The sequence below is a fragment of the Pelophylax lessonae genome (genome assembly GCF_965119305.1).
Source record: "Pelophylax lessonae genome assembly, chromosome: 1".
Taxonomy (NCBI): domain Eukaryota; kingdom Metazoa; phylum Chordata; class Amphibia; order Anura; family Ranidae; genus Pelophylax; species Pelophylax lessonae.
This window is the reverse complement of record NC_138768.1, coordinates 225,094,988-225,121,994: the sequence shown is the minus strand read 5'-3', so window position 1 is coordinate 225,121,994 and position 27,007 is coordinate 225,094,988. Positions and strand designations below refer to the sequence as shown.

Sequence of the window (27,007 nt, the reverse complement as noted above, 5' to 3'; positions counted from 1 at the left end):
TTTACCAAAACCATATAATATGAGGTCAGACCTAAACACTTTCAAATTGTATGCAATCAGGCAGGAACTTGCACTACATAGTTGAAGGTAAAGCCCCGTACACACGATCAGATTATCGAACGATCTGTCGTCTGTTTGTTGTGGCATGCTAGTCTGATGTGGAAAGTGAAGAGGTTGTTTTCATATGAATTTTCCCGTATGACAGAATTCTACTTCAGAAGTGATGTCATGTGTTGGATTGCTTTGTATGCGTTCTTTCGTCTCTGAGCATGCCTAGTCTTGCTCTTATGATTTTTTTCCGTTGAAATCTGTACTAATGAGACGAAAGTCGGACGTGTTTTGACAGACGACAAAAATTTTATAGCCTGCACATCAGGATTTTGTCAGCCGAAAAGTCGGAGTCGGCTGTCCAAAGCACCATACTAAGAATCCGAAAATCGGCAGATCGGTCGTCGGATGAATTTTCCCTACAGATTTTCTTATCGCGTGTATGGGCCTTTAATCTAAAGGAAATCTACCAACAAAAGTTGTATAGTGTGTATCCAGCTTTAGAGAGGAAGTGAGTTAGTGGCAGGATCACCAGGTGATGATAAAGAAAAATAAAGCCTACAAAACAAAAAAAAAACAAACAAATGCAGCCATCACACCTAAGGATTGGTAAGCTGCAATACATAACATTATAGACCTGTACTAAGAAAAATACAGGGGTGACAAACTATGCTGAATGTTTTGTAATCATACAAGCTGCTGGATGTCTCTGGTTTCAGTACTATCTAAATCAATGTCCTAAAACAGAGCTCTCCAAACTGTGGTCTGGGGGGCATAATCGGCTCTCAGGGCACTTTTCTTCCCACTGACGCCAAGAATATGGCACTATTTCTTCCTCTGCCAGCAACAATTGGGCATTGTTATTCCCACTGATACCAACTATGGGGCACCATACCTGCCACTGACACCAGGAATAGGGTAGCATTCCTCCCACTGACACCAGCTATGGGGCACTATTCGTGGCACTGACGCCAACTACGGGGCACTATTCCTCCCACTGACACCAACTATGGGGGACTATTTGTGCCACTGACGCCAACTACTGGGCACTATTCCTCCCATTGACACCAACTATGGGGCACCATTCCTGCCACTGACACCAGGAATAGGGTACTATTCCTCCCACTGACACCAACTATGGGGCACTATTCCTGCCACTGACACCAACTATGGGGCACTATTCCTGCCACTGACGCCAACTATGGGGCACTATTCCTGCCACTGACACCAGGAATAGGGTACTATTCCTCCCACTGACACCAACTATGGGGCACTATTCCTGCCACTGACACCAATTATGGGGCACTATTTCTCCCACTGACACCAACTATGGGGCACTATTCCTGCCACTGACACCAACTATGGGGCACTATTCCTCCCACTGACACCAACTATGGGGAACTATTCCTGCCACTGACACCAACTATGGGGCACTATACCTACCACTGACACCAGGAATAGGGTACTATTCCTCCCACTGACATCAACTATGGGCACTATTCCTGCCACTGACATCAACTATGGGGCACTATTCCTGCCACTGACACCAACTATGGGGCACTATTCCTGCCACTGATGCCAACTACGGGGCACTATTCCTGCCACTGACATCAACTATGGGGCACTATTCCTGCCACTGATGCCAACTACGGGGCACTATTCCTGCCACTGACATCAACTATGGGGCACTATTCCTGCCACTGACGCCAACTACGGGGCACTATTCCTCCCACTGACATCAACTATGGGGCACTATTCCTGCCACTGACACCAACTACGGGGCACTATTCCTCTCACTGACATCCACTATGGGGCACTATTCCTGCCACTGACACCAACTATGGAGCACTATTCCTGCCACTGACACCAACTATGGGGCACTATTCCTCCCACTGACATCAACTATGGGGCACTATTCCTGCCACTGACACTAACTATGGGGCACTATTCCTGCCACTGACATCAACTATGGGGCACTATTCCTCCCACTGACATCAACTATGGGGCACTATTCCTGCCACTGACACTAACTATGGGGCACTATTCCTCCCACTGACATCAACTATGGGGCACTATTCCTGCCACTGACACCAACTATGGGGCACTATTCCTGCCACTGACACCAACTATGGGGCACTATCCCTGCCACTGACACCAACTATGGGGCACTATTCCTCCCACTGACATCAACTATGGGGCACTATTCCAGCCACTGACAACAGCAATAGGGTATCATTCCCTCCACTGACACCAACTATGGGGCACTATTCCTGCCACTGACACAAGGAACAGGGTACTATTCCTCCCACTGACACCAACTATGGGGTACTATTCCTGCCATTGACACCAACTATGGGGTACTATTCCTCCCACTGACACCAACTATGGGGTACTATTCCTGCCACTGACACCAACTATGGGGTACTATTCCTCCCACTGACACCAACTATGGGGTACTATTCCTCCCATTGACACCAACTATGGGGCACTATTCCTGCCACTGACATCAGCAATAGGGTACTAATACTCCCACTGACACCAGCTATGGGGCACTATTCCTGCCACTGACACTAGCAATAAAGTACCATCTCTCCCACTGACACCAGCGATGGGCACTATTACTATTCCTCCACCTACTACCTAAGACGGGGCATTATTTACTTACACTGATGTCAGGACATTTTCTACTTCTGCTGGCCGCACTCTGGCCCCCCAAAGTCTGACAGTAAGCTTGGCCCTTTGTTTAAGATTTTTGGAGACCTAGGTCCTGGAACAAACATGCAGATGAAAAATGTAACTTAAAGTCAGAGCTCCTTGCCTGCAGTCTTATTCCAGGACATAGACTTTGCATGCATGGAACCTAGTAGGTCAGAATGACGCCAAAAGCCTCACATTATCAGAAGGAGAAGTCAGCATACAGAAGGAAAAGTTGTTTGTATGAACCCATAGATCTGGAGTAAACACTCACATCACTAATTTGAGTGTTGGCTTTCCTTAAAATGATACTAAAGTCTCATTTTTTTTTTATTATAAAAAAACATGTCATACTTACCTGCTCTGTGTAATGGTTTTGCACAGAGCAGCCCAGATCCTATTCTTTTCTAATCCCTTGACTGCACTGCTAAATGCCCCCACAGCAAGCATATTGCTATGGGGGCACGCCGAGCCGAGCTGCTGCTCTGTATGTCCATTCAGACACGGAGCTGCGGCTCGACCACGTCCCTCTCTCTCCTCATTGGCTCATTGACTGATTGATAGCATGGCTAATGGCTCCCCCTGCTGTGTCTTAACCAATCAGGAGGGAGAGTCCCGGACAGCTGAATCTCTTGTGCAACATTCCTGGATTGAGATGGGGCTCAGGTAAGTATTAGGTGAGCTGAGGGGGGCTGCTGCACACAGAAGGTTTTTTATCTTAATGCAAAGAATGGACACCGGCACAATCAAAAGAGATATAGTCGCCGTTCACAAATCTAAAGTGTATTTCTACTTTTGCAGCCAAATAGGGATAACACCTACTTGCTTCCATTGTTCCCAATCACATAGCATAACTTCAAATAAATATTTAATAATTGCTGCTTACCTTTTTACCTGTTAAAAATCCTATCCTTCTATGTAAGGTTAAAGCTAAATTCATAGAATTTTATTTTTTTACATTGGTCAACTTGGTTACATCTAATCTTTCATATGTCACATCTAGAGGGCTGCAGGAGACACAGAAGATCACTGTAGTAGCCTGTGCTGCATACACTCAGCTAGGGTTGGGCGATTTTGCCTAAAAAAAAAATCTTCGATTTTTAAAGAAAAATTCGAGTTTCGATTCGATTTTCGATTTTTTTTTCAATGCACTTAAAAAATGACTGCAGACATCAGATATAGTGTCAAAAGTGCAACTTTATTGCTATGATTGTCCTCAAGAGTTGTTTTGACTGTGTTACGCGCTTCTTTTACTGTCTATGGTTACGCGGGGCGGGGGCTGGCTCATATCACGCTATGGTAACGCACAAGGACCGTGTGGAATGAGGGGCGCTGAGCGGGGAGGGAAGGCTCACAGGAGGAGAGCTCACACCTGTGTGGAGGACTGAGGAGAAGCGCTGTACAGGTGTGGCTTGTCTCTGTACCTATCACAGTCCCTGTACAGGTATAACCCCGCCTCCCCTCAGACGCACCGCCCGCTTCCTCTCCCGGCAGCTGACGTCACATCGAGGCCTGGCGGTGGCCGCTGATTGGCTCGTTCCTCGTAGACTCTGAGCAGAGATGGCAGCGGCAGTGGTCCGGTTACTGGGGAGTTCTCGGTGTGTTGTGGTCAGTTCCCGGGCCTGGCTGTGCGGTGTGCAGCGGACTAGGAGCTGGGTGGAGCCCAGGGCGGCCCGCCTGTACAGGTAAGTGTCCCGCATGCAGGCCATGGGGGCCCCTGAGTGACCTCTAGTGTGTGTGTACTGTCGGTTACGCGGGGCGGGGGCTGGCTCATATCGCGCTATGGTAACGCATAAGGACGAAACGTGGAAAAGTCCGAAAAAACTATTGTGGCAAAAAACTTGAGTTTGCAAAATAAAAATCGTTTTACACTACAAAATCGATAAATCGATTAAATCAATTTTTTGCCCAGCCCTACACTCAGCGCTGGTCTCTTCTGGGTGCTGCTCAAGTGACTTGTCATCTAGTAACTGAACACAGGACATCGCTTGTTTGGCACACCCACAACTTAGAGAACGATCTATCTTTTTCATCAATGAACTCACAAGGTTCTCTGAATTCATTAAAAGGGGAGATTGTGACATCATCTGCTCCTCCTGGTTACCTCGTCCAATCAGAAAATGCCTTGTACTCATTGACAAAAGTAAAAACATAAAAGAAAGGAGGCGAAAACACCTAGTGCATTACCCTTCTAATTATTTATTGAATGCCAAAATACATACTCACAAACATAAAGGTTAAAATCGCATAAAACAAATCTACCTTCTGTGGAAAGGACATATCCCTCTGCTTAGGACCTCTGACGTGTTTCGGGAGACAATCTCCCTTCCTCAGAGCTTTGAGGAATTCAATAAATAATTAGAATTTGTCCAAGGGTAATGCACTAGGTGTTTGCGCCTCCTTTCTTTTATGTTTTTATTCTTTTGAGTTTCCCCACCCGAGGAGAGCGACATGCCAACCATTCCTGGCGGAGTGAGCGCTTGGGTCATTTAATTGTTTGGTTCATTGAAAAAAGTATAAAACATTCTCTGAATGGTGGAGTTGTCAAGAAAGCAACTCCTTGTGTTCAGTATACAAAAGGCAAGACACTGGAGCAGTACCTAGGAAAGACCAGTGGCGACTACATTTAGCACCGAATACTAAAGTGAATTGATACATCCCCATTAACCCTAGATGTGTGAGAAATAAAGAATTAGACAGATGGGAGTAATAAAAAAAGATCATTCTTGGGGGTTCAGCTTTAAGGAGGGGACTGGGGAGTTATGTTTACCAAAATAACTGTCTGTACTGGGCTCACTGATCTCATTATCAGTTGTAAACGAGGTGTGCACACTGTCTGTCCTAAAGCGGTAGTAAAGTTCGCTTTTTATATTGTACCTACACGTAAGCCTATATTAAGGCTTACTGGTAGGAACAGTAAATATCTCCTAAACAGTGCAGCCATGTGTAGCAGCCAGTAATGTCACCGATATGCCGTCCATTAAGAGATCTGTGCTGCGGCTGTAACTCCCATGTGCATGTGCAGGAGTGACATTGTTGCAGCTCGGCCGTTCAAACGGCTGGAGTCCGCCAACCCGGATGGAAGTTCAAGTGAAGATAGATGCCCTATGACAGCGCACCACTGGAGGGATCTTTTTTTTTAGGTAAGTCTGTTTTATTGTGTTTATTACCGCTCTCAAGGATCGGGGGTGGTACATTGATATAAATGCACACTGGATGCAATTCTAAAAAAAAGAAGCTGTCCATAAAGTCCTATGTATAAAACTGCTAGATGGAACAAAACACAAAACGTAAGAAATATTTTTAGGTTTGCTGTGTGAATAGCAATACAAACCACACATATAATTGTAATATTGAAGGGGTTTCCCAAAATGCACTGCAAAGTGTACATGGGTGCTCCCAAAATGAATCAGGTTCTAACAAGTAACAATAGGTTTTAGCATTTTGAAATTAGCACTAACTACTCTTCACTTACAAGTGTCTGTGTATCCCCTACACCAATGATGGCGAACCTTGGCACCCCAGATGTTTTGGAACTACATTTCCCATGATGCTCATGCACTCTGCAGTGTAGGTGAGCATCATGGGAAATGTAGTTCCAAAACATCTGGGGTGCCAAGATTTACCATCACTGCCCTACACTGACACTTTACTGGATGTAAAAGCCCATAGATAGGGGTGAACACTTTATTCCTTTGCACTGTTTAACCGCTTGCCGACCAGCCGCTGTAGTTTTACTGGGACATATTGGCTCTATCTCACGAAGCAACGTACCTGTACACTGCTAGTGGGGTGCGCGCACGCCCATTGGCCACAGGGGGAGCCAATCAGAGGGTCCGGCGCCCGCTATCGCTCCCCGTGGAGACAGAAAGGCGGTCTGCCGTTGTAAACACAGCAGACTGCTGTTCTGTCAGTTATGAACACAGGAATCCTGTGTTCCTCTTATTTATAAACACAGGTCTCTGTGTTTATGCAGCAAGCTCATCCCCCACACAGTTTGAAAGCAACCCCTAGACACACATTTAACCCTTTGATCGCCCCTGGTGTTAACCTCTTCCTTGCCACTGTCATTAGTACAGTAACAGTGCATATGTTTAGCACTGATTACTGTAGTAATGTCACCGGTCCCCCCCAAAAGTGTCAAAAATGTCAGTCAGAGGTCTGATCTGTCCGCCACAATGTTGCAGCCCCGCTAAAAATTGCTGATCGCCGCCATTACTAGTAAAAAATAAATAAATAAAAATGACAAATCTTTCCCCTAGTTTGTAGACGCGATAACTTTTGCGCACACCAATCAATATACATTTAGACTCCATTCACACTGTTACGACTTGTCAGGCGACTTGGTCAGCCTGACAAGTCATGCACCGTCGCTCCCACTGTGTAGTACAGGAGCCGTTCTAATAGGAGCGACACAAGTCGCTCCGACTTAGAAAAAGAGCCCTGTACTACTTCGGGGCGACCTGGAGGCGACTTGCATTGACTTCCATTATGTGAAGTCTGTGCAAGTCGCGCTGCACGCGACTTCACAGGTCGCCCCCTAAGTCGGAGCGACCTAATGTGAACGGGGGCTTATTGGGATTTTTATTTACCAAAAATATGTAGCAGAATATAAATTGGCCTAAAATGATCAAAAAATTCGATTTTTTTTTTTATTGGGAATGTTATATAACAGAAAGTAAAACAAAAGTTTTTTTGTTCAGAAATGTCGCTCTTTTTTTTTTTAAAGCGCAAAAAAAAAAAAAAAAATAATCGCTGAGGTGATTCAATACCACCAAGAGAAAGCGCTATTTGTGGGGAAAAAAGGAATTTAATTGTATTTGGGTACAGCGTCGCACGACTGCACAATTGTCAGTTAAAGTAATGCAGTGCTGTATTGCAAAATATGGCCTGGTCATTAAGGGGGTAAACCCTTCCGGTCCAGAAGTGGTTAATGAGAACGCAGGGTACAAGATTCCATCGAACTGGTGACCCCCCCATTCATCAGTAGGAGCAGCCATTAGTATTAAACATCAGCTCACGGGTTCTACATCACAGACATTCTTCCTGACCATGAGCCATCCATGTAACAGAAAAGTAACAGTAACATGCAGGCTGCTAGAAAATATTTCCTTCACTTTCTAGTCAATCAGTCACATTCCAGGCATAGTTAGGTCAGAAATGCTCCCTGCACTTCACTTTCCCTTGTAATTGGAAGAGGAAATGCTTTCCATTCATTCCAAGCCAAAGATTTCCTCCAAAATAACTTTTCAGGTAAAATGTTGCAATCCACACCGATAGTGTAGAAACATTGGCACAATAAGTCAATCTATAGTTAGCGCACATTAGAAGGAAGCAATCACTGAAATGGTTAACAGGAAACCAGATTCTAAAGCCATGACATAGAATGAAGAATTAGCACCATATCTCTGCTAGCATCAACGCCAAGCAATAGCCAATCGTTTAATCAGATTAGGACAACCTCTATGGACATAACTGACCATAGATTTCATAGCATGTTTATCACATTTTGACACAAAACATGGGAACTTGAATGGTAACAGTTGTGGTCCACAGAAATTTCAGAAATTTGGTCACAAAAAAAATTAAAAAAATTCTTAGAGTTCCTTTAGAGCTCATACACACACGGAAAAGTTTCACTATCATTCTGTTATATAAAGGGTAACTCCACTTTTATGGGGGGGGGGGAGAAAATAAAGAAAAAATAATCAATATAGCGTTTACAATTGTGACACAAATCATATTGTAACTGAATGTTATTAAGGATTACCTTTCCTTTTCAATCTGCAGCTGTTGTAATTTTCTGATAATGCAATGCAATATGGCTACCTGGAGGTGTTGTGTACACAGAATGTATACTGACCACACCCCAGAAACATAATTTCCTGCTTGTGTGATTGGCTAACTGATTTTCCCAGAAGTCTGTCTAAGATACAAGTCAGATTTCTGGCATCCCCTGCAATAAAAATTTCATTTTTGGTCAGATACTTCCAATAGGAACATGTCTAAAAGGATGCAGGCCCAGCAAATTTCTACATTAGTGCTCTCCAGCTGCACAGCTGATTGATAATTATGAAACCACTTCTATTGGACCCACTCAGCACAGAGGAACAAACAGGGATTTCTTCAGAATAACAAAAGGTAGGAATCTGCAACAACGTTTGGTATAATCCTTGCAATGTACATAGATCACCCAGAGGAGTGGAGTTACACTTTAAAGCAGATTTTCGCCTTCCAGAACTCAAATTATACCTCCACTCAACCCCTCCCCCAGTCCTCTACATTGGTGATCTCCAAACTGCGACTTCTAAGCCAGATGTGGCTTAGCTTTTCTTTATTCCTGACACCAATGATGCACTACTATTCCTTCCACTGACACTAATGATGGGGCACTATTCCTCCCAGCCACTGACACCAACATTGGGACACTATTCCTCCCACTGACACCGACAATGGGGCACTATTCCTCCAACTGACTCCAACGATGGGGCACTATTCCTCCAACTGACTCCAACGATGGGGCACTATTCCTCCAACTGACTCCAACGATGGGGCACTATTCCGCCAACTGACTCCAACGATGGGGCACTATTCCTCCAACTGACTCCAACAATGGGGCACTATTCCTCCAACTGACACCAACAATGGGGCACTATTCCTCCCACTGACACCAACGATGGAGCACTATTCCTCCCACTGACACCAACGATGGAGCACTATTCCTCCCACTGACACCAACGATGGGGCACTATTCCTCCCACTGACACCAACTATGGGGCACTATTCCTCCCACTGACACCAACTATGGGGCACTATTCCTCCCACTGAGGCCAAAGACGAGGCATTATTCTTCCCACTGACACCATCGATGGGGCACTATTCTTTCCACTGATACCATTTTCTATTCCCACTGACTGCAGTCTGCCCCCCCCCCCCCAAACTCTAAAGGACAGTAAACTGGCCCTTTGTTTAGACAGTCTGAAAACCCCTGCTCTACATGAATGGCAAGATTTTTTTTTTTTTTGTCCTGCCCCGCCCCCCTTGCACATCATTCGCCTAGCTAACAATATGCACTGTGTTCCCTATGCCTCCTGGGATATGCACATCAGATATTCCAGGAGGCAAAGTCTTTAACTCAGAAAAGGGGGAGGGGTTGGATCTATCAGTGTGCCATCGGGAGGTGCAGCGGCTGAACCCGGAACAGCTAATAGCCTATTGATGACATCACAGTAAAACATGGCAGCTCAGGACTGAGCGCTGCCAGAAGATAAGAGGATCTCAGTTCAGATCAACGCTTGGTCCGCTGGGTAGGTCAGTATCTGAAATGTGCTGACCACACCCCCAGCTAAGCAGGGTTTTTTTTTTTTTTTTAAATGTGTGTGGGGTGGGAGACTGGGTTGAAAATCTGCTTAACTCTCTATGCAAACATTAAAATAAAAAAAATAAAAAAGACAACAATATTTCAATGCAGATAGATGTAAAATAAAAAAAATCATATATTTTGAAATAAATACAGTACAAATATGAGAACTTTTCTTTGTATTAGTTTCTTGTGCTCACCTTTGCAGCAGAATTCATAATTGAAACGCGTTAGGAAACACACTAACCATGTAAATAAACATGGAAAACACACAACATAACTAACCTGATCATCACACTGTTATATGGCTTAAAGCATTTTCAAACTGCAAAACAAAAATGTAATAAATTGCAGCTCACTAGTCCCTGGATGTGGCGGCTGCATTCATTTTTACTTTTCAGGCTAAGAACATTTTCAGCAAGTACAGAAAAATATCTGTTGACCCTGGCAGAAAATGCAGTGCCCTTGTCACTTCCTGTAAGCTGAAAAAAAAGCAGAAAGAACCTTATCTATAATTTGTGATCCATCATGTAATAGAGAAGAATAATGGCAGACATGTTGGCCTGTATGACAATCATTGCTGCCTCTATAGATACAGAGAAGAAAGAAGCATAGACATGAAGGGACAAGGAGTGTGCTACTCACAAGTCTACCAAGTGAAAACAGAGGGGGAAAAAAGGACCAACGAATGCAACCACCACAACTAAGGACTAGCAGGCTGCAATGTATTCCATTTTTGTTGTGGGGTTTAGATACGCTTGAAGCATGTTTAGAAATGGCTTACTGTTTGAACCCGGAATTCTCATTGTGTAACGGTAGTCACACACATCACAGACTAATCTGTAAAATTTCCATTACATTTACCAATAAATATGTAGTTTGGGGATTACTTAAAGCCGAGCTGCACCCACAAGGGGAAGCTCTGCTTGTCTGCCACATTTGACACCTTTTGGGGGGAGGAAGGAGTGGGTACCTGGTTTAGACAGGTATCCACTCCCACTTCCAGCTGAGTACACCGTGGCCAACTCAGCCGGACATTGTGCCCCCTCCTTTCCCCCAGCCAGCCCAATCACAGAGCGCCGCAAGGCTTCACTGCTGGTTTCCCTTAACAGAGATGGCGATGGCAACACCTGATATTCGACTCGGGTAAAGACACCACTGGGTTCCTGGACAGGTAAGTGTCCTAATATTAAACGTCAACAGCTACACTATTTGTAGCTGCTGACTAATTTTTTTCTGAAGGAGCCCGGAGCTCCTCTTTAAACATTTCCTTTATTGTATATCCAATTACTTAGGTCCTCGCACTTAATAACTACAGTTAAATATACACACACTGATAGATTTCTGCAGGCTGAACGAAAACAAAATCGAACAGATCCCTCCTTCCACTCTATACAACTCAGATTTGCGATTCCCCCCTGCTGAGCTAAGTGGTGACTGTCAGAATACCTAGAAAGTGCCTACATCTGACAGGATGCCGCAACTGTTTGACAAATTTCTTTTGGATTACCGCTTCCCATCAGATCATGTAACCGAAATGACGTTCCGACCAAAAAATACTTACTGCGCATGCGCTATGCGTTCCAAACACTTCATAATCTGACGGGTAGTGGTAATCTGATAGAACACTCATGCGGACATCTTACTACACCCAGCTACGTCTTGAATTTCAGAGTAATTATAGCAATAAAGTGAGCGCATATAAATAAATATAGTATATTGATATCTGTGATGCTGTTTAATTTTGAAAGGGGAAAGGTTTAGCACTGAGCAGTGCGGGATGTACCAACATGGCCTGCGCAACCTTCCTACTGCTGACATCCAGCTTCTTTCAAAGAGTAACATCAAAACAGCATCACAGGTGCCTATATACTATATTTATATACACTCATTTTATTGCTAAAATTACTCTGAAATTCAAGACGTAGCTGGGTGTAGTAAAATGTCCAAATGTGTGTGCTATCAGATTACCGCTATCCATCAGATCATGGAACGCATAGCGCATGCGCAGTAAGTACTTTTTGGTCGGAATGTCACTTCCGTTACACGATCTAACGGGTAGCGCTAATCTGATAGAACACGGGCTACCCATCAGATCATGGAACGCATAGCGCATGCACAGTAAGTATTTTTTGGTTGGAATGTCACTTCCGTTACATGATCTAACGGGTAGCGCTAATCTGATAGAACACGGGCTACCCCGTCAGATCATTGAACGCATAGCGCATGCGCAGTAAGTATTTTTTGGTCGGAATGTCACTTCCGTTACATGATCTAACGGGTAGCGCTAATCTGATAAAACACGGGCTCTTTTAATCAGCTTTACATATAATAAATATGGTATGCGGCCCTTTGGTGGTATAAAGGGTCGTGTCTGAGGCCCCAAATACAACCACTGGTGTAAACCTTGCACTGTGCATGATACCACTATTGAGGGTGCAGTGTTCTCCTCTCAGAGACATGGAATCTATCAAGCTGGTGTTTATTAATACATAAATGCACATAAAACTGTGCCACTTTCTGTTATTTGATGTACAGCCTGCCCTGAGAGGGAGATAGAGGGGAAATCCCTCAGAACTGGTTAATGGTTTGACTCTCTGACTGGTTTCCTTAGAAAGATACAATCAAACTTAAAAGAAACCATTTTATCTGTTTGCATCCTGTTACCAATTCACATAGGTTTTGTATTCTAATCTGCTTGCACCCATTTTGTGCACGGAATCAACCTCCCCATACACATCTATACTTCTATATTATGCTCCATTTTTACCTCAGAGCACTCTTTGAAAGTAACATTTTTAGGTATGAGGAGTGAACACTGGTGTAGCCTCTGACTAATTTAACATTAATGAGGGGGGATTTTCTATCCAAGTTGTCACTGTAACATATGTCCCCATTGGAAGATTTCCCCTTACTTTTTGCTGTGGTGACAACTTGAAGGCTCCATTCACTCCTGAGCGTAGCTGACCTGGTGCACACTGCAGCAACATAAAAGTGCCTTTTCCACAATTTTACAATACACTGCAAGGAGGGGGAGCAGGATAAGAGGATCCATTCCTGCCCCCAGTGCCCTGGAGTCTAGACTGTACCAGAAACTTTAGGTCAGTGCATGACAATGATGACAGCTACATGCCACAGACAGATTGCCCTGCCATCTGCTGAAAAAAATCTGCAGGGGGGCACTGATGTAAGAGGGGAGTAGGGACCCTAAGATTAGGGGGAACACTGATATAAAAGTTCCCCCTTATATCAGTGTTCTCACTCCCCTCTTACATCAGTGCCACCCCTTACCATAGTGTATTCACTCTGAGTATGCTGATGTAAGGAGGGGGGCCCTGCTGACCAGAGACCCCTCCCCACATCAGAGTTTCCCTTTACACCACAGTCCACGGTGTTTCCTTTTAAAAGAGAGTCCACGGAGTTAACATTTAAAATAGTCTGCAGAGATCCCCTTTAAAATAGAGTCTGTAGAGTTCCCCTTTAAAATATAGTCTGCAGTGTTCCCCCTTGCCCTGCCCTTACACTGTGAACTCTGATGTAAGGGGAACTCTGCAGAATCTGGAGTAAAGGGGAACTCTGTAGACTCTGGAGTAAAGGGGAACTCTGCAGACTCTGGAGTAAAAGGGAACTCTGCAGACTGTTATGTAAAGGGCAACGCTGCAGACTGTGATGTAAAGGGGAACACTGCAGACTGTGATGTAAGGGGGAACTCTGCACACTCTGATGTAAGGGGGCTCTGGTGACCAGAGACCACCTTACATCAGAGTTCCCCTTTACACAAGAGTGTGCAGTGTTCCCCCTTACATCACAGTCTGCAGAGTTTCCCTTTACATCGGGGTCTGCAGAGTTCCCGCTTGCACTTTAATGTACTCTGATGTAAGGGAGGCTCTGGGAACTCTAAAGTAAGGGGGAACTCGAATGCAGAGCTTGACAAATACAAGGTGCCAGGTCGCCAGGGCAACCAGAAACTGCCTCCTAACACGTGGGTCCCCGCCAGCCCCCACTGCTTTGCGCTCTCCCATTCCTGACCACGTGTCCTTGGGCAGCCCCTGTCTCATGCCCCATAAAACGGAGCTCAATCCAGTGTCCCAAGACCCCCAGAGTCTCCTCCATTCCTCCCCATGTACAGAGTGCAGATGGAACCCTTCGGTGCACACACCCCCGAACATCCCTCTGAGAGCCGACTCCACGGGGGACACTGAAGGCTCATCTCCCATTACACAGTAATCCCCCCAGTAAGCCCATGGAGCTGAGGATGCAGCCTCCCACACTGAACACCCTGTCCATACTAATCCTGCTGGAGGGTGGTTGGCCACAGCACTGTAAGCCAGAGTTAGTCAATGCCACCTTCAGGATGACGGTGGTGGCCACCAATACATACGACTCCCCCCTGGAATAGTACTGTGCACAGACCGGAGTCCCCAAGTCCTGCTACCTCTGTGACAGCGGACAGCCTCACCTCCAGCACCGACTTCCTCACCAACTACAACAGCCAGGCAGACACGACGAGATGATAGACCCTGACCATGCTGGCTTGGATCCAGTACCTGTACTTCATTAAATTCACTCTGCACCTCAGTGAGTGACAACACCCAATACCTGCACACAGGGGCCCCATTCCCACTATACCTATTGAGCTACCCCTATACACCCACCTAGAAATAGGGACACCCATTACCAGACCACGAGGGCTGGCTTTCAGTACTCGAATTCCATCAACCTCACTCTGCACTCACCCCATACTCCCCAACACCCCGCCTACCTGTACACAGGGCCCCCATTACCCCCAACACCCCACCTACCTGTACAGAGGGGCCCCCGTTACCCCCAATACCCCACTTACCTGTACACAGGGTCCCCCTTTACTCCCAAAACCCAACCTACCTGTACACAGGGGCCCCTATCTCCACCATACTCCAACCCCCAACACCACATCACACTCCCTGTCCAGCTGCCGCCCTCCCGTGATACTTCTCCCTCCTATCCTGCTGTCCTGCTGCCCCCACCTGACTCCTAATTTTTATAGCTGGCTCCTAGATTTAAAGCAAATTTGTCAAGCCTGTACTAATATAAGGGGGAATTCTGTGGACTCTGATATAAGGGGGAACTGATGTAACAGAGGCACTATGGTGTAAGGGGGAACACTGGGGACTCTGATGTAAGAAGAAACTGTTAGAACCCTGATGTAATGATGTAAGGGGGGATTTTTCCCCCGGGGGTGGGAGTTTTCACTGGATAGCATGTGAAGCTGGAGTTTATTATATGCATGTTTTTTACCTAATAAATGTGAGTGCATTTTATGAATTGGGTTCTGTGTGGTGTGTTGCGCTTAATAACCCAGGTACTGCATTATTGGAGGCTGTTTTTTATGTTTGTTGCCTATGACCTATGTGTGAGCTTTGTGGAGCCATCTTGAAGAGGGAATTCCATCGTTCTGAAAGGAACCTGAACACCAAAGTTTGGTCCATCAGATTGATCTGCGTTTATGCTGTTTTGACTCTTAGGGGCCTATAATGGAGATGAGCTTGCACTTCACCTGGTGAAAGGAGCACAAGTGTAAAATTGTGATGTCATCCCTTTGAAGCACCTTCTCAAATAGAGACTTTTTTGATTGCACAATCAATAAGAAGCTTTATTATTTATTGCATTGGCCTTTTTTGCATTATAGGTTTGTTTATGGAATTCATTTACACTAGTAGTTTATTTATATGAAACACTTACCTATTTAGTCTTTTTTTTTTGTCACTTTCTAGTTATTTTTACCTTGATTAAGACCCCATTCACACTATGACTACTGGTCATCCTGACAAGTCGCGGTCCATTGTGTGCTACGGGAACCGTTCTAATAGGAGCGACCCAAGTTGCTCCGACTTAGAAAAAGGTTCCTGTACTACTTCGGGGCGAAATTGGAGCGACTTGCATAGACATTCATTATATGAAGTCCGTGCAAGTCGCGCCAAAGTCGCGGTGCACGCGACTTCACAGGTCGCCCCCGAAGTCGTGCCGCATTAGTGTGAACCGCTACTTAGAGGCAGCACAATCACGCATTTTAGTATTAACTGTCACAGTTTCTGGTTTTAATGAAGTTCTTCCTTAAGGTAGGATCAGCCATAAAAAAATGATACAATTTTTGTGTGCATAAAAGTAATGGAAACGTTTAATTTTTAAATAATGATCCTTGGTCATGAGCTTTATTTGTGTCTGTGAGGCTGTCAGTTGTGCTACAGTATGTAGGTATATTTTGGGGGTACTAGGACCATTATATGTATGCAGTGTATATAGCGACTAGGTACAGATTCTCTGATACCCCTTCAGACATCCCAACCTGCAAAAACTAATTTCAGGGAGGTGGCACTCCACGCCCCCTCCCCGAACACTTTAACACAACTAGAGGATGATCAAATTAAATGCAATCCGTATACAGAGGTTTACTTCTTCTGAGATATTAAAGGAACACTCTAACCACCATGACCACTTCAGTGATTTGAAGTGGTCATGGTGGTAGGAGTCAGAAACACTGCACACACTGGGCAACTTACAATTATGTTTTACTGTAGGCTGGTACTGCTGGCGGGTACAGCTGGCGAGTACTGCAGGCGGGTACTGCTGGCGGGAAATGCTGGCTCCTCTGAGACACATGATCAACGGAGAGTGAGGAGCGTCGCTGGAGGAAGCATGCAGAACCGATGCTTCCTGTATCTCTCATCTCAAAGGTGGAGTGCATTTGATATCACTCTGCCTGTGACAGGACAGGACAGTTCCGGTTCTACACAGAAAGCATCAGCTCCGTTCTGACAGCTGACAGCCAAGGATATCGCGTGGAATTTGCGGGTTTTAGGGAGCCGCAGCTCAAATGTGAGAGACTCCTGCACCTCGTGGGAGACTTGGGATGTCTTCCCCTTCAGCCCTTCTGACTGACCAGCAGGTTGAGCGATAAAAGCTGACCCAATTCCCCCATGCACACACTCAATGTGGATGGGGGAATCCTCCCCTCTGTGGTATTGTATTCTGGCAACAGAAAGACTTTCCCGCCATCAGAATACACTGATTAGCCTGAGGCATTGGTCAAGTTGGGAAAATCTGACAGGTAAATGCCAAACACATGGATAGAAATTTGGCCAGTCCCCGCTGAACCAGACGAATTTCAAGCCATCTATGACCTGCTTTGGAATACAGTAACACAGTAAGGGTCCTTTCACACTGTCCGCATCCGCCAGCGGACTCCGTTCTGCTTAGTGGGGATCGATCTGCTCTGTGTGCGGAGATGGAGCTGTCAGATCCCCGCTGTTCTCTATGGGGGAATCAGATAAAAACGGCCCGCCTGCCCGTTCTCATCCGATCCGCTGGACGGATGGAAAATCCATCCATCCGTCCGGATTTCACAGACAGGATCGGATAGCAACAGGTGTCAGCGGAGATGTCTCCACTGATATCCGCTGCCCCACAAGGATGCATGGAGGATCCGATCAGGTCCGCCCTAAAAAACTGACAGGCGGATCTGATCGGATCGTTCGTGTGAAAGGACCCTAAGGAGAATTTCTTCATTCACCTCGCTTTTGTGGACGGGGAAATATTTTTTATTTTTTTTTTAAATCAGCCGACTGGCTTTATCGGGGAAAAAAAAAAACTCCATGTATGGCCAGTCTTACACTTGCGCTCCTTGTATGTTATGTGTTCCATATGTTAAAGTATGCTATTAAAGTGTTTTTTATTCTTACTACTTATTCTGTTGTTGCCCATTGCTGTGTCGTTTGCAGCTGTTTTAATGAAGTTTATCTTCACATTAGGCTGAGACAGTGTTAGCTCTTCGTCTTTATTCTGTTTAGTATTATGCATCTGTGAGGTGGCATTAATGTTCCCTCCTCACTGCCTGTTTTAACATCTAAATACCGACACCACTGTGCCACAACCGCATGGTAAATGGGCCACATTTGATGGGAGCTACTGCCTGCCAAGTGCAACAGGCCGTATAACTTTTGCCTCCCATTGGCTGCAGCTTAAGGGGGAGCAGTTAAGGGGTAGTAAAAATGTAGCTTAGCCATGAGCTGAACCCCCCCAGAAAAGTTTTTTTATCTACGGCTCTGTAGAAAGCACTAGGGGAAAGTGAGGGAAAGTAAATTAGGGGTGGACATCTGCTATTTGAGCAGAAAAGCTCGTAAAATGCTCTAGTCAGGCGTTTCTACTGAAGTCTATGAAGCCGAAAACGCTTCTAATCTGCCAAAAAGAAGCGCATGTACTTTTTTGAAGGAGGGGCATTTTGCTTCAGGCGACAGAAAGCCCAGATGTGAACAGGGGCCCTAAATTTTTTTAATTTGGTTCGTTGAGCGTTTTAGAGCTACAAGCTTTGAGCAGAACATAACACAGGTGTGACTGGGGCCTAAAAACATTGGACTTTCCCTCACTTTTTGTCTAAGGGCCACAGCAAAATATAACTTGAGAACAATTCTAACCCTTCTTTTCCATATATAAGCCTAAAAAAAAAAACATTGTGCTTATATGTACACGGGAAATAAAATCTTCAGAGTATCTAACCCGCCCCCCACACTGGAATTCAATTTCAATGCAAGTTGTGGCCTGATTCCCTGAAGGATTCATTTTAATCCTAGCCTGTGTTCACTCTAATATCCACAGGTCGTGGATAAAAGGAATACTTCATCTCGAGATAATGAAGTAGGCTAAAAATACATTCCCTGGAATTCATAAAAAGTGAGGTAGATACTCTAGAAACCTATCTTGTGGTAGGTAGTGCTATGAAAAATGGCAGAATTTGTGACAGACTCGTATACTAGTCTGTCACACCTCAGACAGAACAGTCACAAGCTTGTCTCCTGTGAGGTGGCCGTGTTTTACAGGCAGACTATTTGGAAAAGTTAGCAGTAATGGAAATGTATCAAATATTCATTCGTGAGGAACTTTTGTCTCAAAATTGTCTCAAAAATGTGACACAATAATCATGTGTGACACAAACAACAGTTTACTCTACTATGGAAGATTCTTATTGACCTCCACTTTCCTTATCACCAAAATGGCTGTATTTCTTTAGGCCCTGTTTTACGAGCTGAAAAACGCTAATTTCTGAGCCCTGGTTCACACATATGCGATGCAGGAACCCTGCTAATCCACTGCGGGTTCCCGCATCTCACTCAAATCACAGGCAGTTCACACGAATCGCTGGGGGTGTCAATACAAATGAATGACCCCCCCACATCAGTTTGCATATCGCAGTGCGAACTGTCAGTTCGGACACAAATTGGATCACCTAGGTGTGAACACCCATGCAATCTGATTCTGTTGCAGACCCAAATAAGGGTCCTTTGCAAGTTTGGCCCGAATGCGATGCAAATTCGGCCATACAATCTGTATGGCTGAATTCACATCGCACAGACATCACATTTGATTTGCAGAGCAGTGTGCTGCGAATAACATGCAATTTCTGTCATCGCATATGTGTGAACCGGCTCTGAAGGTCCAAAATGCCCAACAAGCAAAACCCATTCAATTCAATGGCCCCTGTTCTCATATGAGGGTTTTGATACTTGAAGCAAAACGCCTGAAGCTCAAAAAAAGTACATGAGCTTCTTTTTTGGTAGATTACAAGCGTTTTTAGTCAGATGTCAATAGCTGCCTCAAAACCCCTCTGAAAAACGCCTAAAAAATGCCCAAAAAACCGCCTAAAATCGATACGCTCAGATGTGACTAAAGCCTAATGAATGTGCCAGAGCAATAGTGCCATGCTGTAAAAGTGTCGCAAATAAGAATTACTTGAATATCTCACTTGCGTCAGCACTAAGGCTCCATTCACACCTGAGTGTATCATTTTCAGGCGTTTTTTTGGGGCGTTTTTCAAGCGTTTTTTAAGCCGTTTTTCAGGAGTTTTTTGCAGGTGTTTAGAGGCAGGCATTGGCATCTAACAAAAACGCTTGTAATCTACCAAAAAAGAAGCTTGTGTATATTTTTGAGCTTCAGGCATTTTGTTTCATGTGAAAAAATGCTCAGATGTGAACAGGGGTCATTGAAATGAATAATATTTTGCTTGTTGGGCGTTTTGAGACTTCATAGATGAGCGTTTTACGCACTGAAAAACGCTCAGGTGTGATACAGGGCCTAAGAACGAAAACGTTGCAGGGTTTTTGTGAATTTTTGCCCTACATACACGCCGCTAGAAATGCGTCACACAAGCTTTACTGAATCACACCCATTATCTTTTCTTTTCCCCAACTTCCCTCAGGTTAGTATAAAAAGGACTCCTGTGCTAAATCAACCCCAGCATTGAATATTACTGATACACGTGCAACACAATCAACTGTTTACTCCAACATGGAGCAGGTTTTATATACCTCCACTTTACTTATTGCTATTTTAGCGTTATTTCTGTATGAATTTGTTGCAGCAACACTGACGGTAAAAGGGTAGCAAACAAAAAGGACTTGAATTTGTCACATGCGTCGGTGCTAACAATGAAAGTGTCACAGGGTTTTCAGGAATTGTGCGCTATATAAACACCACCAGAAATGTGGCATAAATGTTTTACTGAATGGGCCCCATTATCTTTTGTTTTCTTAACTCTCCTCAGGCTAGTGTGTCAATGACTCCTTTAGTAAATCAGCTCCTGCCCTGAATATTACTGCTACACCCCAAATATTTTATCGTCTAAGGAGCAGTTCACACCAGAATGCAGTGTGGGAAATCTGCATTCTGTGCATGTTTCCCGAATCATGTTCAAAATGCACTGCGCTTGCGATTGGCAGCGGGTCTCAGTGTAAACTTGAGAGTATCTCCACTTTCGTGGGGAAAAAAATAGCAAATAAAGAAAAAATTATATAGCGTATACAATTGTGACACAAGTTATATTGTAACTGAATGTTATTAAAAATGACCTTTCCTTTTTAATCTGCGGCCGCTGTAATTTTCTGAAAATGCAATACAATATGGCTACCTGGAGGTGTTGTGTACACAGAATGTGTGCTGACCACACCCCAGAAACATAATTTCCTGCTTGTGTGATTGGCTCACTGATTTTCCCAAAAGTCTGCACTAAGATACAAGTCAGATTTCAGGCACCCCTTGCAACAAAAATGTAAATTTTGGTGAGATACTCCCAATAGGCACACGTCTAAAGGGATGCAGGCCCAGCAAATTTTCTCATTAGCGCTCTGCAGCTGCACAGCTGATTGATAATTATGAAACCATCCATTCCCATTAGACCCACTCAGCACAGAGGAACAAACAGGGATTTCTTCAGAATAACAAAAGGTAGGAATCTGCAACAAAGTTTGCTAACCACTTACCGACTCCCCGCCGCAGATATAATGCGGCAGGCTGGCTCGGCTGTGCGAACCAAAGGTACCTGTTCGCAGGAGTGCTCCTAGGCAGCGGGGATGACGATCCATGGGGCTGGCCGCCGGGCACCCTCAATCGCTCCCCGCTTAGAGAGAGCGATGGTCTGCTGTTGTAAAAAACACAGCAGACCGTTGTTCTCCCTGAAATGATCACAGAGCGCCTGTGATCCTCCTATATAGGATCACATGTCTCTGTGTTTATTTCACAAGTCCCTCCTCCATACAGTTAGAAAACAATCCCCTAGGCTCACACCTAACCCTTTGATCCCCCTTCCCTGCCAGTGTCATTATTACAGTAACAGTACATATTTTTAGCACTGATTACTGTAGTAATGTCACCGGTCCCCCCCAAAAGTGTCAAAAATGTCAGTTAGAGGTCTGATCTGTCCGCCACAATGTCGCAGTCCCGCTAAAAAATGCTGATCGCCGCCGTTACTAGTAAAAAATAAATAAAATATTTCCCCTGATTTGTAGACACAATAGCTTTTGTGCAAACCAATCAAAATACGCTTAGTGGCAGAATACATATTGGCCTAAAAGGATGAAAAAAATAGATTTTTATATTTTTTTATTTTTTGGGAATGTTATATAGCAGAAAGTGAGAAATATTTTTTTTCAGAATGGTCGCTCTTTTTTTGTTAATAGCGCAAAAAATAAAAATCGCACAGGTGATTAAATATCACCAAAATAAAGCTCTATTTGTGGAAAAAAAAAGCACATCGATTTTATTTGGGTACAGCATCACATGGCCGTGGAATTGTCCGTTAAAATAACGCAGTGCCGAATCGCACAAAATGGCCTGGTCATTAAGGGGGCAAATCCTTCCGGTCTAGAAGGATGGATAAATCCCTGCAATGTACAGAGATCACCCAGAGGGGAATGGTTTTTTCTCAACAAAAGTGGAGTTACGCTTTAACAACACCTCACCCAGGTTGCAAACGCAGTGCGTTTGCCTACACCACATCGCATGGTGGTATACCATACCATGCGATCCAGTTGCTGTGAGTTTTGTAAAGTAGTGCATGCACTACTTTTGGTGCAGTCCAATGCGATTTTAGCCCATTCAAATGAATGAGATGAAATGACACTGTACCTGGATCGCATATGAATCTCACAGGAACGCACAGAGCATTTCTGTGCTATTCGTAGTGTGAACTGGCCCTAAAAGTCACAATAAAGTAGACTATTCTCATTCCTTGCAAAGAAAATGCAGATTCACTTTCCCTTCCTAATCTCCTTACAGTCTGAAGTGGGATTTCAGATACCAGCAATCCCTGTACAAACACAAACAAAAAAAGGTTGTCACCATTTTTGTAAAATTTCCAGGCACGCTCCACCTGGAGTTCACCATTCAAAATACTGCCGCCACAAACCTCTGATGCTTAGACCCCTTTCACACTTGTCCTGCGATTTGGGACTGCAAAGTCGCATGACAAGTCGTTCTCCATTATTTCCAATGAGTACTGTTCATATCTGTGCGACTTGAAGTCGCACCGACTTCAAAGTAGTCCCTGCACTACTTTTTTCTGATTTTGATGCGTTTTGAGGTCCAAAGACATAAGCATTGCTTCAAGCCCAGTCAAAATTGCATCAATATCATAGCAACAAAATTGCGGTAAAATCGTGCGCCTTTTTAATTCGCACAAGTGTGAAAGGGGCCTTATTTGTATTTTCAATGCTGAAACTGAACTGGAAAATACATTCATATCAGCTAATGGCTGAAAGCGGTTCACTACAAAACTGTCTACGGACAAGTATTACAAGTCCGATTTCATCCCTAAACCCTACCCCTGGAATTCATAAAGACTGGCACAGACAGATTTTGTGCAAGTGTCCCGCGTGCAATCTAAAAGTAGTGCGGCATGCGCCAAAGTTGTGTACCTGTCTAGGACTTACACTTGATTTTAACACATTCTACTTTTAGAATGCATGTGAGACACCTTCGCAGAATATGGTCTCTCTGTACGCCAAAAGTGAGTGGCCCTAATTAGCTCCACTTTAATAAGAACTGAACTATCGCTTTTTTCTTTTCTAATGTGGCGCAGGCATTGTACCACAATGTAACAGTGTTGCATTTACCTGAATTTGCTGCACAAGTTTCTGTCAGAACCAAAAGTGTTGAAGGTTCTTTACATTACCATGAGGAATTAATGCCAGAAATGTGGTGCAGCAGCTTTCCTGAATTCCCTCCATTGTGTTCTCTTCACCGTGACAAAGATGAAGAGTGTTGTCACCTAGGGTTGTCACCTAGCCAGTACAAATAGAGCTCACTACCAATGCTCTGAATAGGAAAGGCTGCTACTTTCCTGGTAATAACTTTAGAAACAAAACAACAAAAACTACACACATAGCACTGGGCACAACAAAACTTACAAAATGCTTAAAAACATAATTTCCAATTGCTAATAAAGAAGCAGCTGAACAATAAAAGGGGGGGGGGGGGGGCATTTACTGGTCATATCTCCAGCCCCAGAGTGGCCACTTCTAGGTGAATTTGTGAGAGAAGAGTTGTGAAGAGGCAGCTGGTCAATAAAAGGGGGGGGGGGGCATTTACTGGTCACATCTCCAGCCCCAGAGTGGCCACTTCTAGGTGTATTAGTGAGGGAAGGGTTTTGGAGGGGTGGGTGGCCAATAAAGGGGGGGGCGCATTTACTGGTCATATCTCCAGCCCCAGAGTGGCCACTTCTAGGTGTATTAGTGAGGGAAGAGTTTTGGAGGGGTGGGTGGCCAATAAAGGGGGGGGGGGCATTTACTGGTCACATCTCCAGCCCCAGAGTGGCCACTTCTAGGTGAATTTGTGAGGGAAGAGTTGTGAAGAGGCAGCTGGTCAATAAAAGGGGGGGGGGCATTTACTGGTCATATCTCCAGCCCAAGAGTGACCACTTCTAGGTGAATTAGTGAGAGAAGAGTTGTGAAGAGGCAGCTGGTCAATAAAGGGGGGGGGGCGCATTTACTGGTCATATCTCCAGCCCCAGAGTGGCCACTTCTAGTTGTATTAGTGAGGGAAGAGTTTTGGAGGGGTGGGTGGCCAATAAAGGGGGGGGGCATTTACTGGTCACATCTCCAGCCCCAGAGTGGCCACTTCTAGGTGAATTTGTGAGGGAAGAGTTGTGAAGAGGCAGCTGGTCAATAAAGGGGGGGGGGGCATTTACTGGTCACATCTCCAGCCCCAGAGTGGCCACTTCTATGTATATCAGTGAGGGAAAGTGTTGTTGAGGGGTGGCTGGCTAATAAAGGGAATAAGGGGATGGGGGGGGGGGGCATGTAGTGGCCACTTCTATGTATATCAGTGAGGGAAGTGTTGTTGAGGGGTGTCTGGCTAATAAAGGGGATGGGGTGTTGGGCATGTAAGGGTCACTTCTATGTATATCAGTGAGGGAAGTGTTGTTGAGGGGTGTCTGGCTAATAAAGGGGATGGGGTGTTGGGCATCTAAGGGTCACTTCTATGTATATCAGTGAGGGAAGAGTTGTTGAGGGGTGTCTGGCTAATAAAGGGGATGGGGTGGGGGACATGTAGTGGCCACTTCTATGTATATCAGTGAGGGAAGTGTTGTTGAGGGGTGGCTGGCTAATAAAGGGGATGGGGTGTTGGGCATTTAAGGGTCACTTCTATGTATATCAGTGAGGGAAGTGTTGTTGAGGGGTGGCTGGCTAATAAAGGGGATGGGGTGTTGGGCATCTAAGGGTCACTTCTATGTATATCAGTGAGGGAAGTGTTGTTGAGGGGTGTCTGGCTAATAAAGGGGATGGGGTGTTGGGCATGTAAGGGTCACTTCTATGTATATCAGTGAGGGAAGTGTTGTTGAGGGGTGTCTGGCTAATAAAGGGGATGGGGTGTTGGGCATGTAAGGGTCACTTCTATGTATATCAGTGAGGGAAGTGTTGTTGAGGGGTGTCTGGCTAATAAAGGGGATGGGGTGGGGGACATGTAGTGGCCACTTCTATGTATATCAGTGAGGGAAGTGTTGTTGAGGGGTGTCTGGCTAATAAAGGGGATGGGGTGTTGGACATGTAAGGGTCACTTCTATGTATATCAGTGAGGGAAGTGTTGTTGAGGGGTGTCTGGCTAATAAAGGGGATGGGGTGTTGGGCATGTAAGGGTCACTTCTATGTATATCAGTGAGGGAAGTGTTGTTGAGGGGTGGCTGCCCTGCCTGATATCAGCATGCTGCTTTCCTCCATGTACAGGGCTGAGGGGAAATGGAGGTGAAGGACAAAAAATATTGCAACATAGAAGGAGACTTCCGGCATAAGACTAATCCCCAACTAATGAAGGCAGGGGGTAGAATGGAAGGGTGACATTGGCTGCACTCACCCCCTGCTCTGACATCTTCCCGCTCCCCGGGGCTCTTGTCTGTTAGTGTTGCTAGGACTATGGAATGGATACCCGATGACAGCTCTGCCATGCGGCCCGGGACACCCCCCTGCACCCCGATCTGCACACATTACCTGCCCAAGTCTCTTTTGCTCTTCTTCCCCATGTTGTCTCAAGCCATGCCTTTCATCAGACGATCCCAGGACAAGCCGACTTCCCCAACCCCCCGATCTGTACAAACAGCGGCTCACTCTCTCTTCATTTCCGCCGGACAAGTTCGCACATGGAGGGATCTCTTCGGTGTGTGGAGTTGTCGGAGATCCAGGACGGGTTGGACGATCCGGGAAGAGGAGGGATCAGCGGGTGTTGGGCGCAAGATAGTCTCCGATGTGTGCGCCACATGGGCTTCCCATACTGAGTATGTTATGTAAAGGTGGAGAGCGAGCGATTCTCTCTATCAGTCCTCTGCTGGCCTCTGCACGCCGACACACAGCGCTGGTGACAACCTCCACTGTCACATGTTACAGAGCTGTCAGGACAAGGCTGGGGGGGGGGGGGGGGGGTGTGAGATCGGGCGATCTACACCACTTTATGCAGATCTTTACCAGTATAGGGTGATCTGCACCAGTTTATGGAGATCTTCCCCAGCATATGATGATCTGCACCAGTACAGGGTGATCTGCACAAGCATATGGCGATCTGAACCAGTGTAGTGAGACCTTCACCAGTACCAGACACCAGGGCGATCTGTACCTGTTTATGGAGATCTCTCCAAGTATATGACGATCTGTTTCAGTATAGGGTGCTCTGCACGAGTATATGACGATCTTCACCAGTATAGGGTGCTCTTCACCAGTTTATGGAGAGCTTTACTAGTATAGGGAGATCTTCACCAGTATAGGTTCTCTACAGGAGTATATGACGATCTTCGCCAGTATAGGGAGATCTTCACCAGTATAGGGTGCTCTACAGGAGTATATGACGATCTTCACCAGTATAGGGAGATCTTCACCAGTTTAGGGTGCTCTGCACGAGTATATAGCGATCTGCACCAGTTTATGGAGATCTTCACCAGTATAGGGCAATCTGCACCAGTTTATGGAGATCTTCTCCTGTATATGACGATCTTCACTAGTGTAGAACAATCTTCACCAGTATAAGACGATCTGCACTGGTATAAGGCGATCTACATGAATACAAGGCGATCTTCCCCAATACAGGGCGATGTGCAGTAGTTGTATGTCGATGTAC

At 45.2% G+C, this 27,007-nt stretch overlaps 1 protein-coding gene across 1 annotated transcript in view; it reads right to left on the bottom strand.

Annotated features, from left to right (window-relative positions):
- The window catches only part of SH2B3 (SH2B adaptor protein 3), a 257,173-nt gene extending 230,907 nt beyond the window's left edge, over positions 1 to 26,266 (bottom strand). Inside the window, exon 1 of the mRNA XM_082259691.1 lies at positions 25,891 to 26,266. The gene's annotated coding sequence lies outside the window, so the exon portion shown is untranslated. The remainder of the gene's footprint in view (positions 1 to 25,890) is intronic.
- Positions 26,267 to 27,007: the final 741 nt, after the last annotated feature.